At 40.9% G+C, this 15,541-nt stretch overlaps 1 protein-coding gene across 3 annotated transcripts in view; it reads left to right on the forward strand.

Moving 5' to 3' along the window:
• Nucleotides 1-789: 789 nt before the first annotated feature.
• lnx1 (ligand of numb-protein X 1) overlaps nt 790-15,541 on the forward strand; it is a 214,043-nt gene continuing 199,291 nt past the window's right edge. For 2 of the 3 annotated variants that reach the window (XM_043690849.1, XM_043690903.1), the window contains exons 1-2: nt 790-880; nt 991-1,108. The gene's annotated coding sequence lies outside the window, so the exon portion shown is untranslated. The remainder of the gene's footprint in view (nt 881-990; nt 1,109-15,541) is intronic. The other variant, XM_043690856.1, reaches the window with a different exon arrangement.

Below are 15,541 nucleotides of genomic sequence, written 5' to 3' on the forward strand. Positions count from 1 at the left end.
AAAGTGCCGTCGTTTTGATATTTTTTCCCAAAGTTCCAGAACAATGCAACAGCTTATGAAATAGTAACTATTGCTCCGAGAATTCGAGGAAATCAGCTCCAACACTAAAAATACCTCAAAAAAGGAGCAGCTCTTACAGGCACCATTTTTTTTCCTGTCTCCCACCTTGGATTACCTGACATCGTCAAGATGCACTGCAGAGATTCACTAAGGATCCTTAGACAATACCTTCTAAACCTATGACCATGACCATCTAGAAGGGCAATCGCGGCAGATAATCAGAACACCAGCATCTTCGAGTGCCCCTTCAAGCCACCACCTAGACATGAAAATATATCACCGTTCATTAATGTCCCCGAGTCAAAATCCTGGAACATCCTCCCTATCGGCATTGTGAGCCTACCTATGCTAAATGGACTGCAGCAGTTCAAGGAGGCAGCTCACCACCTCATTCTCCAGGATAACTAGGGATTGGAAATTAATGCTGACTAGCCAGTGACACCTAGATCCCATAATGATGTTTTTTAAAAACCTGAGGTCTGTATATACTTGATCAGTGTATATTGTGGGCTGTGTGTACCTGTGAGATGCATACCTTAGGGGTATATACCACGGCTGTATATACTTGATGAGTGTATATTGTGGGCTGCGCGTACCTGTGAGATGCATACCTGAGGGGTGTATATCTGACTCGAAGGCATGTATACCTGAGTCGTGTGTAATTGGTAGTGGATGGCAGAGAGGCGGGGACTGTGTGGGGCGGATACCTGAGCTGTGCTCTGCATTATGGCTGCAGGCAAGTTATCGCATTTCAGTTCAACTTTATTTATTCAATAATTGCTTACTTTCTAATGCCTTTTCACTCGCATTTTGGTGAAAAGTAAGTAAATGTTTAATTGTGTTTGACGGAAATATTCGGTGGCGTAAAAGAATTCCACTAATTTGTAAAGATGAAGTGGATAAACTAGTAAACACTGCTTTCCCCTTCAGGTTGTATACCAGTTCCTTTTTGGATGTGATCACCTTTGTCTCATTGTTCCACAGTTGGAACTAGTAGGAGTTAACTTGTGTCCGCTTTGATAGGCCGTGCCCGTTCCCGGCAGAGCCGGTAAGGTTCACCTGTGTTTATTGTAAGCTTCACCGGAGTTCACGGAAAATGCATTTTCTCCTGGGCTCCGGTAACTGAATTGATTAATCTGCAGTTAAAGTCTCTTTTCAAAAACAAGCAACAATGCACTGTGAACATGAGAGATAAAGTAAATTTTAAAAGGTGTAAGCTTATGGGATGGTCTGTGAATTTAAATATTGCTCTACAGGTATCAGAATCAAGAGACTGGAGTTTTTTAAAAAAAATCATTTCTGTTGTGTTTACAATACTGTAGCCCTTTTAGTGTGCCCTGGTTTGATATCGTGTTACAAACATTAAAATGCAGTATGTCCACTCTATTAGTGTACATGGATTTGTACCTGTATCCAGGTGAGTTGGTGTAGACAATACATTGTACACATTTCAAGTAGCTTTCAGGTTGTCTTTTCAGGAAATATTTTTATGATTTGAGGGGAATGGAGGGCTATTGGTTTGATTTATTCACAGGTTGGAAGTCTTTCTGCATCAAAAATGGTCGAATGATTTCGGAAGCTTTGGTGTTGAGAGGATTGGCATCTGTCGGCAAAAAAACTGCTGGACAGAAATCCTAATCTGGATGGTGGCAAGATCAGTCGTAATGACTCAGTTTCTGCACTTTGCATAGTTTCCTGTCAGTTTGCCAAACTAGATATAAAAGTTCATTGGGAGATTAATTTTATTTTATTACTGGGTTAGGAAATATGCTGCATTATTTGAAGAGCAAAGGGTGGAAAATATTGGACTGTAGGCGGGTATATTCTAGATAATACAGTTACTAAGGATCAACCTCTGTCCTTTTGGTACTACAAGATCAAAGCTCAGTAATGCAGTTTTAACTTTAGCCTGTTACTGTCTTCTGCTTGAAAGGGTAAAAAAAGCAGCAAGTTCACATTTAGGGAAGGGGAATATGGCATGTTTGAATGGAACCTCTTTTAAAGTAATTATATGAAGTATAATTTATTGATGCAGGAAACAACAATTAATGTTATTCCCCAAATTCCCCAGCCTGGAAATGCAGTGGGACAATACTGTGGAATCTTGCTCAAAAGGCACCAAATTCTCAAACATCCACTCCCACTATTGACGCAGTAATGCGTGCCATCTGCAAGATGCATTTCAGCAATTCACCAAGGCACCTTTTGACAGTACTTTCCAAACCCATGACCCCTACCATCTTGAAGCACAATCACAGCGGATACATGGGAACACAACCATTAGCATCATTCCAAATTCCCCTCCAAGCCACACACCCTCCTGATTGGATTCATTAGTTGGGAGAACAGACATGGATTTAGGTATGACTCTCTGAAAGTATGTTTACTATCTGGTGTAAGGTTAAGGATGTCTCCACGCAGCTCAGGACATGATTCATGGTCTTTGTTAGGACAGGGGTATCCTGCAGTCAGTATTTGGGGAACTTAGTAGGAAATTAACAAGCTTCAAAAGTAGTAATCTTCAGAATTCTCCCAGTGCCACATACAAGGAGTATGGAAATAGAAGAATAATGCAGATTGATGCATGGTTGGAAAGATGATGGAAGGGCTTTAGATTTCTGATTTCAGACAATAGCAAGTTAGTAGGTGGGGTTGCAGAAATTTAAAGGAAAGAAATGGAATCGGAATCCAGACTCTTAACTGCCTTCTGGCAATAGGGATGGGCAATAAACACTGGCCTGGCCAGTGAGGCTTGTGTCCCAAGGGCATGTTTAAAACAGTGCAGCTTGCTGTTTGAAATTGTAATATTGTGGCTGTAACAAAGTCATGACTCAAGAAAAAGTAGGATTGGGTGTTAAATATGTTCAGAAAAGTAAACTTCATCATAATGCTGCAAAAAGAGTATGTCCCAGTGGATTCAAGGACAAAATTAATTAGCTGCAATAAGGGGTATTGCTTGGTGTAGCATCTAGATTGGCAACTAGTGGGAAGGTTGTAGAGGAATGAATCTGCAAGGAAATTGCAAAGAAATTTCGACAGCACAATGTTATTACAATGGGGAACTTTTAATTAGCTAAATATAGACTGGAATAGTGGTAGTTAAAAGAGAATTGAGGGGTAAGTGTTCCTAGCTTGTGTTCAGGAGAACTTTTCACTACAGAATGTGTAGCACTACCTAACTTGGTTCTTGAGAACATAGACCAACTGTCAATGAGGGTGATTGGTCTATCATAAGAATTAAGATGACAATAGAAAAGGGCAAAGAACAATCCAGAGTTTGAGTAATTAACAAGGCAGAGAACAGAGCTGAGCCAAATAGATTGGAAATGAATGTTGGTGGAATAAACTGTAGTTGAACAATGGACTACCTTCAAAAGGTCTTTTCCCTGGGATGGGGGGAGTCCAAAACTAGAGGGCATAGATTTAAGATGAGGGGAGTAGGGGCAAGATTTTAAGAGGGACCTAAGGGTGATCTTTTCATGCAGAGGGTGATGCGTTTATGGAACGAGTTGCAAGGGGAAGTGATGGAGGCTGGTACAATAGCAACATTTAAAAGGCACCTGGGTGGGTATATGAATAGAGGAATATTGGCCAAATGCTGGCAAGTGGGACTAGATCAGACTGGCATGTCTGGTCAACCTGGACAAGTTGGACTGGAGGGTCTGTTTTTGTACTATACAACTCTATGACTTTAAGGGGTGGTTTGGGCACAGTTGAGGTATATTTCCTCAAAAGGGAAAAGTAGAACAAATAAAGTCATGCCCACCCAGCTTCCCCTCCCTGATGCGAAAGAAGATAGAGTATGACAAAGAAGAAAATGTATGCTTATGACAAGTGTTAGATTATAAAAGCAATTGAGAACCAAGAAGGATCCAGTTCTTTTCAGAGGGGAAATCGAAAGCACGTAAGAGAAGCAAAGCAGGATTATGGGGGAGAAAAATCTAATAGCTCTCATAAAGTATAATACCAAAGTTTTCTAAAGGCTCTGTGTAAAAGGAGGAGAGCTGATGCAGGACCAAAAATGGAGATTTGCACGTGGATGCAGAGGGCATGATTTAGGGCAAAATCAATAATTTGTCTCTGTCTTTCCAAAGAAAGGGAATGCGGCCAGGTCATGGTAACAGAGGGAGAAACTCAGTCACAAAAAGAATTTAAAATAGGTGATGAAATAATAGATGGGATCTCAGTATTCAAAATCATTAAGGCACCAGGGGTGGCTGAGGTGCTTTGAAGGATATTAAAGGAATTGAGAGGGAAATTGCAGAAGCACTGGCAAAAATCTTTTGGTCTTCCCTAGACTCAGGAGTGGTACCAAATACCCTGAGGAATTTCAAATGTAACATCATTGTAAGGATGAGACCAGTCAGTTTAACATCAAAGGAAGGAAAACATTTTGAAATAATAATTCTATCCTGAATTATTGGTCATGTAGAAAAATGTGGGTTAATTAGGAAGAACCCACATGGCTTCATAGAATCCCGACAGTGCAGAGAGAGGCTATCTGGCCTACTGAGTTCATGGCACGATGGCTCAGTGGTTAGCACTGCTGATGCTTCATAGCACCAGGGACCGGGATTCGATTCTATCCTCGGGCGATTGTCTGTGTGGAGTTTGCACACTCTCCCCGTGTCTGCGTGGGTTTCCTCTGGGTGCTTGGGTTTCCTTCTATAGTCCAGAGATGTGCAGCCCAGGTGGATTAGCCAGGTTAAATTTGGGGTTATGGGGGTAGGGTGGGGGCACAGTGACTGGGTGGCATGTTCTTCACTAAGGGTTATATGGATTTGACTGGCTGAATAGCCTTTTTCTGCACTGTACGAATTCTATGATCTATAATATCGGTAGAGAACCATTTTTTAATATAAACCTGAGAATTCTGTCATTAATAGAGGTAAAGTCAAAATATTTCCCCAATCATTCACCAGTTTTTCTGCTTCTACTTTTGAAACATTTAAGAACTGAACTGCTTGAAATGAGGTACATTGGTTCTGCTTACAGTCAACAGCAATTACGTGAAATTGTTTAGAAATTACATCTCCAAAACAAGCCTAACCCAGTTCACACTGGTATTTCTCCTCACTAAAGCAGTAGTTCCTGTCCTCTCTAGTTCCCCTGTTTCATTGATATTGTATCACTGTTTCTGTCAACAACCCTATCAAACCTGGTCTTAAATGATGACATTGTCTCTGCCCCTACTTAAATCACTAACTCTAGTAATATGGTCCACAGCCTCGCAATTCTGTGTTTAAAATAGATTCTTCTGCTTGTTCTCCTTGTGCTTAATTTTTTATCCCTCTTTCTGGATAGTAAGTTTGTTACTATCCAGAAACAGAGCTGTCTGTTTCTATCTGACCCATCCCTTCATAATTTCAAATATCACTATCCAATCACAGTTTAATCTCTTCAATCCTAACAAAAACACTTATGGTTTTACAAGTCTATCTTTGTATTTGTTCATAACAATCGTAATCCCAGTGAATCTGTGATATGCAGTCTCTACAGCTTACTATAATATGAAGCCTAGAACTGAGTACAGTTCTCTGAAGGCCCTGTCCTTTTAAAAGGTTTCTGATATCTTTTATGTTCTTGTAATAAAATGTAAAATTAACAATGTACATTAAAATAATTTAATTTAAAACTTTTCAAAGATTGAGGGTCGCCTTGCAATTCCAATCAATGTTTTGAAAGTATGTAATTATCAAGCTTTCCAAGATCCACATTCCACACAGACTCAAAATTGAAACTTGAAAATGGCCATTAAGGACAGGAAAAATGTCAACACACTTCTAATATCCTGGGTATAACATTCAAATAACATTCAAAATTAATTCACAGTGAAACTTGATAAAACTGCCATTGTAAAAAATAATAAAGTTTAAACTAACATGTATATTCAGAAAAAAAATCTTATTGTTTAACCACACAGTATTCTTGAAAGTGATGGGTGTGGTACCCTGTTTAGACAATGCTGATGTTGAATCACAGATTATAATGCTAATGACTAGAGTAATTGAATGTTTAGCTCATAAAGTTTGCTTCCCTTACACAAAAGACCTTTAGTTTCATGACAATCCCATTAGTATCCAGCATTTACCATCTGAAAATTGAAAGGGAACTTGTCATACCAGTTTCTGACGTTGATCCATTTTAAAAATAAGATGAAAGATTTGCTTTTCAATTAGTTATTACAGCTTGGAAAGATCTGAAAGATGTTAGATCACCCACATTCTGGTAGTGCCAACTAGTATTTCAGTAATGGGAGATATATTAGAATAGATGTAATCTGATATTTTCCATGCAAACTGAATCATTTGAGAACTACACCTACTTCACACAAGTTCATCTCAGCTGGATCATATATTAAACTGGCTTGGCCGAGACAGATTTTAAACCATTTAATTTGAAAAGTTTCAAAGTTATCTTCACTATGTTAAGGAATATACATTGTGGGTTTATAGAAGTAGCTCAAAGTACTGATACAAGTCAGAGAATAAGAATATTTTTGGCTGTGTTGCTGCTATTGTAGAATATTGTTTAAGAACATTAATGAATCCCAGCAGATTTTAACAAAACTGAAGTTAATGGGAAATTGGAGGGAAAGCTCTCCACTAGTTGGATTCATACATAGATCAAGGTCAATGTTTCCATTTGTTGGAGGTCAACTATGTCAGCTCCAAGATACCTCTGCAGGGCAAAAAAGAAAGACCTGTGAATGCTGGCGATCAGAAACAAGAACAGAAATTGCTGGTCTAGCAACGTATTTAAAGAGAAAGCAGAGTCAATGTTCCAGTGTCTAGTGATGCTCCCTCAGAACTTCTGAAGAAGGGTCAGTGGACCCAAAATGTTGACTCTGCTTTCTCTCTCCAGATGCAGCTACACCAGCTGAGTTTCTCCAGCAATTTCTATTTTACTTTCATCTCTGCCTGAGTTGCTCAGGGTAGTGTCGTAGGCCCAACCATCTTCAGCTACTTCCCTGCGTCCCTCCCTCCATCTCTATCAACATTCTGGAAATTACCATTGACCAGAAACTAGCAGATCAAAGGCTAGGAATGCAAAATCAAGCAACTCAGCACCGGACTCTGCAAAGGCAGTCCAGCATTCACAAGGCACAAGTGTGGAATACTTCCCACTTGCCTGGATGTGTGCAGTTCCAACAATATTCAAAAAGTTTGACCCCATCCAGGACGAAGTAATCTGCTTGATTGGCATGACATTTGCAACCATTTACCCCTCCACCACCAACACTCGGCAGCCTTAGTGTGTACAACCTACAAGATGCACTACAGACATTCACCTTAGACAGCATCTTCCAAACCCACCACAATACAACCCACATTGCCATTAGGGATGGAATTTCAGGATTTTTCATCATAGAGTCCCTTATTTAAGGAACCAGGCCATTTGGCCCAACAAGTCCATACCGACCCTCCGAAGACCTATTTCCCTACCCTGTTACTCTACATTTACCCCTAACTAATGCACCTAACATACAGATCCCTGAACACTGTGGGCAATTTAGCATGGCCAATTCACCTAACCTGCACATCTTTTGTTTGTGGGAGGAAACCGGTGCACCCAGAGGAAACCCATGCAGACATGGGCAGAATGTGCAAATTCCACACAGGCAGTTGCCTGAGGCTGGAATCGAACTCTGGTCCCTGGTGCTGTGAGGCAGCAGTGCTAACCATTGAGTCACTGTGCTGCCCTATACTTTGACCCAGTGACACTGAAGGTACGGTGATATTACTTCCAGTCAGGATGATGAGTGGCTTGGAGGGATACTTTAGGGCAGGCGATGGCTTAGTGGCATTATCGCTGGACTGTTAATTCAGAAACTCACCTACTGTTCTGGGGTCCTGGGTTCACATTCCACCATGGCAGATGGTGGAACTTGAATTCAATATGAAAAAAAAATCTGGAATCAAGAATCTACTGATGACTGTGAAATCATTGCCAATTGTCATAAAAACCCATCTGACTCACTAATGTCATTCAGTAAATCACCCAATCTGGTCTACATGTGACTTCAGACCCACAGCAATGTGGTTGACTCTCAAATGCACTCTCAGATGATCTAGCAAGCCATTTTGTTCAATGGCAGCTAGGGGGGTGTTGATAAATGCTGGCCTACCAGCGATGCCCACGTCCCACAAGTGAATGAAAAAAATACTTGCAGGTAGTGTCATTCTCATGTATCTGCTGCCTTTGTCCTTCCCAATGGCAGTGGTCCTTGGGTTGGAAGGTGAGGACTAAAGAATTTTGGTGAATTTCTTCAGTGCATTTTGCACATAGTTGCAGCTGCGTGTGCTAAGACCCAGTAGTGGAGAGAGTGGATTTTTTTGGCTACCGCATCCAGTCAAGCTTTATCCATGGTGGTGACCAGCATCTTGAATGTCATTGGAGCTGCATTCATGCAAGTGAATGAGGAATATTCCAATATAGTCTTAATTTGTTGATGGTTTGGGGAATCATGAAATGAGTTAATTGTTGCAGGATTTCTTGATCATGACCTTGTCTTGTACTCACAGTATTTATATGGCTAGTCGAGTTCAGATTTTGGTCAATGGTAGCCCCCAAGAGGTTTATAGTAGGGCATTCAGTAATCGTAATGCCACTGAATTGAAGGGGTAATGGTTAGCTTCTGCTTGTTCGAGGTAGTCGCTGCTTGGCACTCATGTGGAATGAATGTGATTTGCCATTTGTCAGTGCATGACTGGATGTTGTCCAGGTCTTTCTGCATTTGGGTGTGAACTGCTACAGTATCTGAGGAGTAGAGAATGGTTCTTTTTACTGCTCTCCAACTTATCATTAAGCTGATTTGTTCAAACCCATATTTCCTCATCAGTCCTCACCAAATAGGCAGTCAACATGGCTTTGTCAAGGGCAGGTCATATCTGATAAATTTAATTGAGTTCCCTGAGGTGACACAGGCTGTAGATGAGGATAGTGTTGTGGATGCTTCTATTTAGACTTTCAGAAAACATTTGATGTGGTGTCATGTAGCAGGTTGGTTAGCAAATTTGAGAGACAATACAGACTCAATGGTACAACTTTTAGGGGAGTACAGGAACAGAGGAACCTTGGGGTTCAAGTGTATAATTCTTTGAAGGTATTCAGGAAAGTTGAACAGTTATTAAGAAAGCTTGTAGGATCCTTGAGTATATAAATAGAGACATTGAATATAAAAGCTAGGAAGTGATGCTACACATCTCCAAATCATTGCAGACCGCATTATTGTGTTCAGTTCAAGACACCTTGTTTAAGGAAGGATGTTAAAGCCCTGGAGACAGTGCAAAGGAGAGTTACCAAACTGATACCAGGAATGAGAGATTTTGGATACAGGGAAAGATATGAGAAATTGGGCTTATTTGCCTTGGAGCAGAGAAGACTAAGAGGTGACCTTACTAAGGTGTTCAAAATTATGAACAATTTTGCCAAGTAAAGAAGTTTCCACAAGATGGTGTGTCAGTAACTGGGGGCAAAATTTTGTTCAGCAAGAGAACCAGGAGTGAGATGAGAAACTTCTTTCCTCAAAGAATTGCTAGGATTTGAAATGCACTGCTTGGGAGAGTGATGGAGGCAGATTTCGTAGGAGGTTTCAAAAGAGAGCTGGATATATATATGAAAGTGATGAATATAGAGATCTATGGAGATAGGGATGTAGTCGGTAAGTCTTTTGAGTGTTAGTATAATGCAATGGGCCAAGTTGCCTCCTTCTGTACTGTGAAATTCTATGATTTTATAATCCTTCTTTATCATTTCCCTTGTTACTTATTCCATTTTTCTCTCCCTGCTCACTCTTTAAATTCTTTATCCCATCAATTCTGGTAACATCCTTACACTTACAGTAGTACATCAAAATCCTCCTTTTAGTCCTGAACCCAAAATTATACTGTGTGTAAGATATGGTCTGAGCTGGTTCAGTATAAATTTGGCATTGCCTCCTACTTTGTTTTCAATTACCTCAGAAATAAACCTCAGCATAAACTTTATTTTAATCTTTCATTTGGAAATGTGTGGCAGTTAATTCGTCACTCTGAAATATATTTTGGTTCCATAATTATTTGCAATGCTTATTTTAAAAGGTTAATAAGGAATAACAACAGGATTGGCCAGAACCAGCAATGCACCTGGTTTCTAGTGAAAATCAATAACAAAGGACTTGCGCTGAAGTGGAAAATAGGTGTGCCTTAATTTTCTTCAAGGTCAAAGTGAGGTAAACCATTTTGATCAGCAGAATAAAAAGGCAATTTATCATCTAAATGGAGAAAGTCTTTTTAAAATGCTTCAGTGCAGAGATATCTGGGTGTCCTTGTGCATGAGTTGTAGAAGAAAGTGAGGACTGCAGATGCTGGAGATTAGAGTCGAGAGTGTGGTGCTGGAAAAGCACAGCAGGTCAGGCAGCATCTGAGGAGCAGGAGAACCAATGTTTCAGGCAACAGCCCTTCATCAGATGAGTTGTAGAAACCTAGTGTACAGGTACAGCAGATAGCAAGGAAGGCAAATGGAATTTTGGCATTTATTGCTAAAGGAATGGAGTATAAAAGTAGGGAGTGGTGTTGCAACTGTGCAAGGCACTGGTAAAGCTATATCTAGAATAGACAATTCACAGAAACTTCACTATATTATCAGTTCCTTATTGAACCAGGGTTGATCTTCTGGCTCAGTTCGAATTCAGTGAGAGATATGCTGGCATGGTGGCTCACTGTTTAACACTGCTGCCTCATAGCACCAGGGACCCAAGTTCAATTCCAGCCTTGGGCGACCTTCTTTGAGGAGTTTGCACATTCTCCCCGTGTTGGCATGAGTTTCCTCCAGGTGCTTCAATTTCCTCCCACAATCCAAACATGTGCAGGTTAGGTGAATTGGCCATGCTAAATTGCTCATAGTGTTCAGGGATATGTAATTTAGGTGCCCATTAGTCATGGGAAACGTAGAGTAATAGGGTAGGGGAATGGGTCTGGATGGGATACTGTTCGGAGGGTCGATGTGGACTTGTTTGGCTGAATGGCCTGTTTCCACATGGTAGGGATTCTATGAAGTATCCATCTAGTTCAGGATGAAATCCACTCAGGGTTACAAGTTTCTACCCTGTATCATCTTATGACTAGACAGGCTGATTCCCAACCCTTTGGGCACATGGGGTCGAATATCCCACAGGAAGTTGGATCTGGAGTACAGGATTTGCTTCCTTCTCTGCTAACTTATCATTTGAACTGAAAGTGTGATGCAGTTTGGTTGACAAGTTGCCAACATTTAAATTGATTGGTAGTAAGCTCCTAGATATTACTGTCGACACTGCCATGCTTCAAGGAGAGATTTGTGTGTCTTTGTCATATTCTCTTTGTTCTCCCCTGGAAGGCCCTCCCCTAGGGAGGTGAAAACATAAACCCTGGCAGGGAGACATGTTTTACAGCTACCCAGACAGTATCCAGTTTCTCAGTAGTTGATTTTTGAAGGAGTTTTAGATGAGGTATTATTAAACTTAGAAAAGAGTCAGTCATGGGGACACCAAAGCAAAGATGAATCGGCAAATTAGGTTAAGTGTTGGGTCCATAGTAATGCAGGAGCAGGCACTTGGGGGATATTTCAGAATATATACCATAGATTCATTCCAATGAGAAAGAAAAATTTCAAGGTGAGGATCCATTAACCGTGGTAAATAAAGTTTAAATATATTATCAAACTTAGAAATAAAAACAAAACATCGTTATCCAAAGATTAATAGGAAGAGAAAAAATAGTTTACAAGAAAAAGCTGACTAAAAATATAAAAACAATGTAATAAAGTAAGAGTTTCTATAAAGTTACAAATAACCCAGAATGGGTGGGGTTGCATGAAAAAAGATTGGATAGGCTTGTATACACTGAATGTAGGGTAAGAGGTGACTAAATTGAAACATATAAGATCCAGTTGGATCTTGGCTGGGTAGATATGAAAAGGTTTTCTTTCTGTGAGAGAACCTAGAACTAAAGGTCACTGTTTTAAAAATAAGTGGTCAACCATTCAAGACAGGTGAGAAGCAATGTTTTTTAGGGAGGGTACTGAGCCTTGGGTGCGTTTTCTAAAAACTACTTGAATCAGTCTTAAATATTTATAAGGTAGTGTAGATTGACTCTTGATAAGCAAGGGAGTTAAAGACTTGAGGCGAGTGAGAATGTAGAGTAATCAGATGAGATGTGATTTTATTGAATGTGGCCTACGTCAGCTCCTACATTCATGAGTTTTGCCTGAATTCTTATAGAGCTCACTTCGAGAAGGACAATACTCTTTGTCTCTCCAGTGAAGGTGAAGCTTACAGCAGAGGCATTGCTAATGGAATTTCACTAGCAGACTTGTGTTGGTGGTACATTGACCAGGTCCTGCTGCAATTTAAGAGTAATCCCCATATTGTAAGGATTAGACTGGTGGGGACAAAGTTAAATAGTTTTCTGTTACTGCCTGAAACAGGTCCAGTCTGGCAGACCCGTCCTTTCCTCTTGATTAATGCACTCCTGATGTTAGTGAGCCAGCTTTGGTAATGGACACAGTGCAGTCTGTTTCCTTGCTACCCTCAGGGCTGCTTCCAAGTGGTTTTCAAGATGTATTGAGGGAGGGGCTATTGGCAATAATTCTCAAGAGGTTTCTTTGTCCATGTTTGACCTGGATAAAAGAGACTGGGAGAATGTGAGGAATGGAGAGTTAGAGTCGAAACGTGTGGCACTGGAAAAGCACAGCTGGTCAGGCAGCATCTGAGAAGCAGGAGAGTCAACATTTCTGGCATAAGCCCTTCATCAGGAATGTGGGGGGGGAAGGGGGCTGAGACATAAATGGGGGTGGTGGATGGGGCAGGACTGGGAGGAAGGTAGGTGGGAGCATGAGATGCAAACTCTTTGCCCACATCTCCCCCTTCACCTCTGTCCAAAGACCTAAAGCATCATTCCAAATCTGGCAGAGATTTTCCTGCACTCCCCACCCCCCCTTCTCCTCTATTGCACCTGTTGCTTTTGATGTGGTCCCCTCTGCATTGGGAAGACGGGATGCTAACTTACGCAGCCGCACCACCCTGTGGCCATCCACTTCAATTCCCTTACCATACTTCCAAGAGCCTGCAAATCCTGGGCCCCTCCACCGCCAAATCCAAGCCACCGGCCAACTGAAAAAAGAACGCCTCATCTTATCCCTGTAGACCACATGGCATCAACATTGACTTCCTTAGTTTCCAAATCTCCCCTTCCCCTCCTCACATTCCTGATGAAGGGCTTACGCCTGAAACGTTGACTCTCCTGCTCTTCGGATACTGCTGATCTGCTGTGCTTTTCCAGTGCCACACATTTTGTCTCTGATAAAGAGACTTGCTCAGGTCCTGAGTCAATAATCAGGAGTACTGTGGCCATAACCTCTATTTGCAGACAAAATGGAAAGGTGAGTTGAATTCTTTTTATTTCTTCTCCCCCACTGCCCAAACCTACCTTCCCTCCCACCCCACCACTGATCTTGAGCAGAGGTGATTTTTTTAAGAAAGTCTTGTTTCCCCTCTCAAATTAGGCTGTGTTCTGTTTCCCCAAAGCTCTGTTTATTTTGTGCAATTTCTAAATGACTTGCCACAAATTTTGAAGTAAAAGAATAGATTATGCATCCATTGGAACCTTTGGAATGATTGCCACCAGGCATACCTGCAGGGACGTATAAGAAAGAGAGAGGCTGAGTGAGTTTTCAAACAAGAATAATTTGAAACTCTAAAATATGGAAATTAATTCGCGTGATATTTGTCTGAGTCCACAAGGTCAGTGTTCAGTGAATGTTTTTGCAGTTGGCTGAACTTGCAGAATTCTTTTCTCAAGTTGTTGACTGCATTTGAATACAGGGTGATTCACAATTTCAGGTCAATGTAAAATTTATTCCAGAAACCAGGAGTTGAATTGTACCAAAATTCAATTTTGGGGAGTTTCAGGAAAGTGTTCTCTCTGTGGACTGACAATAATGATTTACCTGATGTAATTCTGTGCCACTCACTGCATTTTGAAGGCACCGTCCACACTTACAGCACATGCTGGCCAGCCAGCAACACCCACGTTCCGTGAGAGAATTTTCAAAAACTCTATGGTGTTTTCCTCATACTATCATGCTGCTGACCAATAGCCACATTTTATTTAAAATTCTTCATCCACTTCACAGAAGCCTGGCATCATTGATCCCCTGGGGAATGTTTTAGAATAGAGAGATCAAGGGGGGCAGGTATAGAGTTCATTGAAGCTTGCATCACAGGTAGACAGAGTGGTAAAGAAGGTGTTTGGAATGCTTGGAATCATTGCTCAGCCCATTGAGTTTGGGCGTTGGGATGTCATGTTGCAGTTGTACAAGATGTTGGTGAGGCCACATTTGGATTACTGTAAACAGTTCTGGTTGCCCAGCTGCAGGAAGAATTTTATTACATTGGAGAGGGTGCAGAAAAGATTTACCAAGGTGTTACCAGGATTGGAGAATTTAAGTTCTAAGGAGAGGCTGGATAAGCTGGGACTTTTTTCACTGGAGTGTAGGTGCTTGACGGGTGACCTTATAGAGGTTTATAAAATCATGAGGGGTATAGATAAACCAGGTAGCAACAGTCCTTTTTCTAGAGTTGGGGATTTCAAAACTAGAGGGCATAATTTTAAGGTGGCAGGAGGAAGATTTAAGTGATCTGAAGGGTAACCTTTTCACAAAGAGCGTGGTTCATATGTGAAGTGAACTGTCAATGGAAATGTAGATACAGGTACAGTTATAATATTGAAGAGACATTTGGATAGATACATGAATAGGTAAGATTTAAAAGGATATGGGCCAAGTGCAGGCATGGGACTAGTTTTGTTTGGGAAACATGGTCGGCATGGATGAGTTGGACCAAAGGGTCTGTTTCAGTACTGTATAACTCTATTACTCTAAATCCTCACCACTACCGGGATCTTACAGGATTCATACCAGCTGTACTGTAGTTAAAGGCAGGCTGTGCATCAGGTCACTCTATCAGCTACGAAAAGCCCTTCACGGTACATGTCATGGAAGGGAAAATAAAAGGAACAGCTTCTGAGGGAAAATACTGGTCACATGTCATTAGAAAAATAACAACATATTTGTAAATGTATCACAACTTTAAATCATACCTATCTGATCAAGTGTCAATGTAGCTGCAGCTAGGGGATTGAAGCCACAGAGATTGAAGCCACAGAGATTGCATGTGCTTACAATCAGACCAAGTTATAAACCTGTCTAAGGGAGAGCAACTCTTTCAGTAATGTGATGCATCACATGTTCTCAATGTTCAATTTAAAATCATCACATATTGGAAAGCCTTCAAACTGTTGAAAATGTTAACTTTTTAGAATCTGAGGAAAAGTGGAGGACAAATAGGGATTGCTTGTCTTTCAAACAATAAACTTACAGTCAATTTATAATCACTTCACCCAAATCTCCTGTGGAAGAATTTGTCTATTAAGTCCTGTCTGGCTTGTTCTGCCTGATTCTG

Source organism: Chiloscyllium plagiosum, chromosome 1 (assembly GCF_004010195.1).
Source record: "Chiloscyllium plagiosum isolate BGI_BamShark_2017 chromosome 1, ASM401019v2, whole genome shotgun sequence".
Classification (NCBI taxonomy): domain Eukaryota; kingdom Metazoa; phylum Chordata; class Chondrichthyes; order Orectolobiformes; family Hemiscylliidae; genus Chiloscyllium; species Chiloscyllium plagiosum.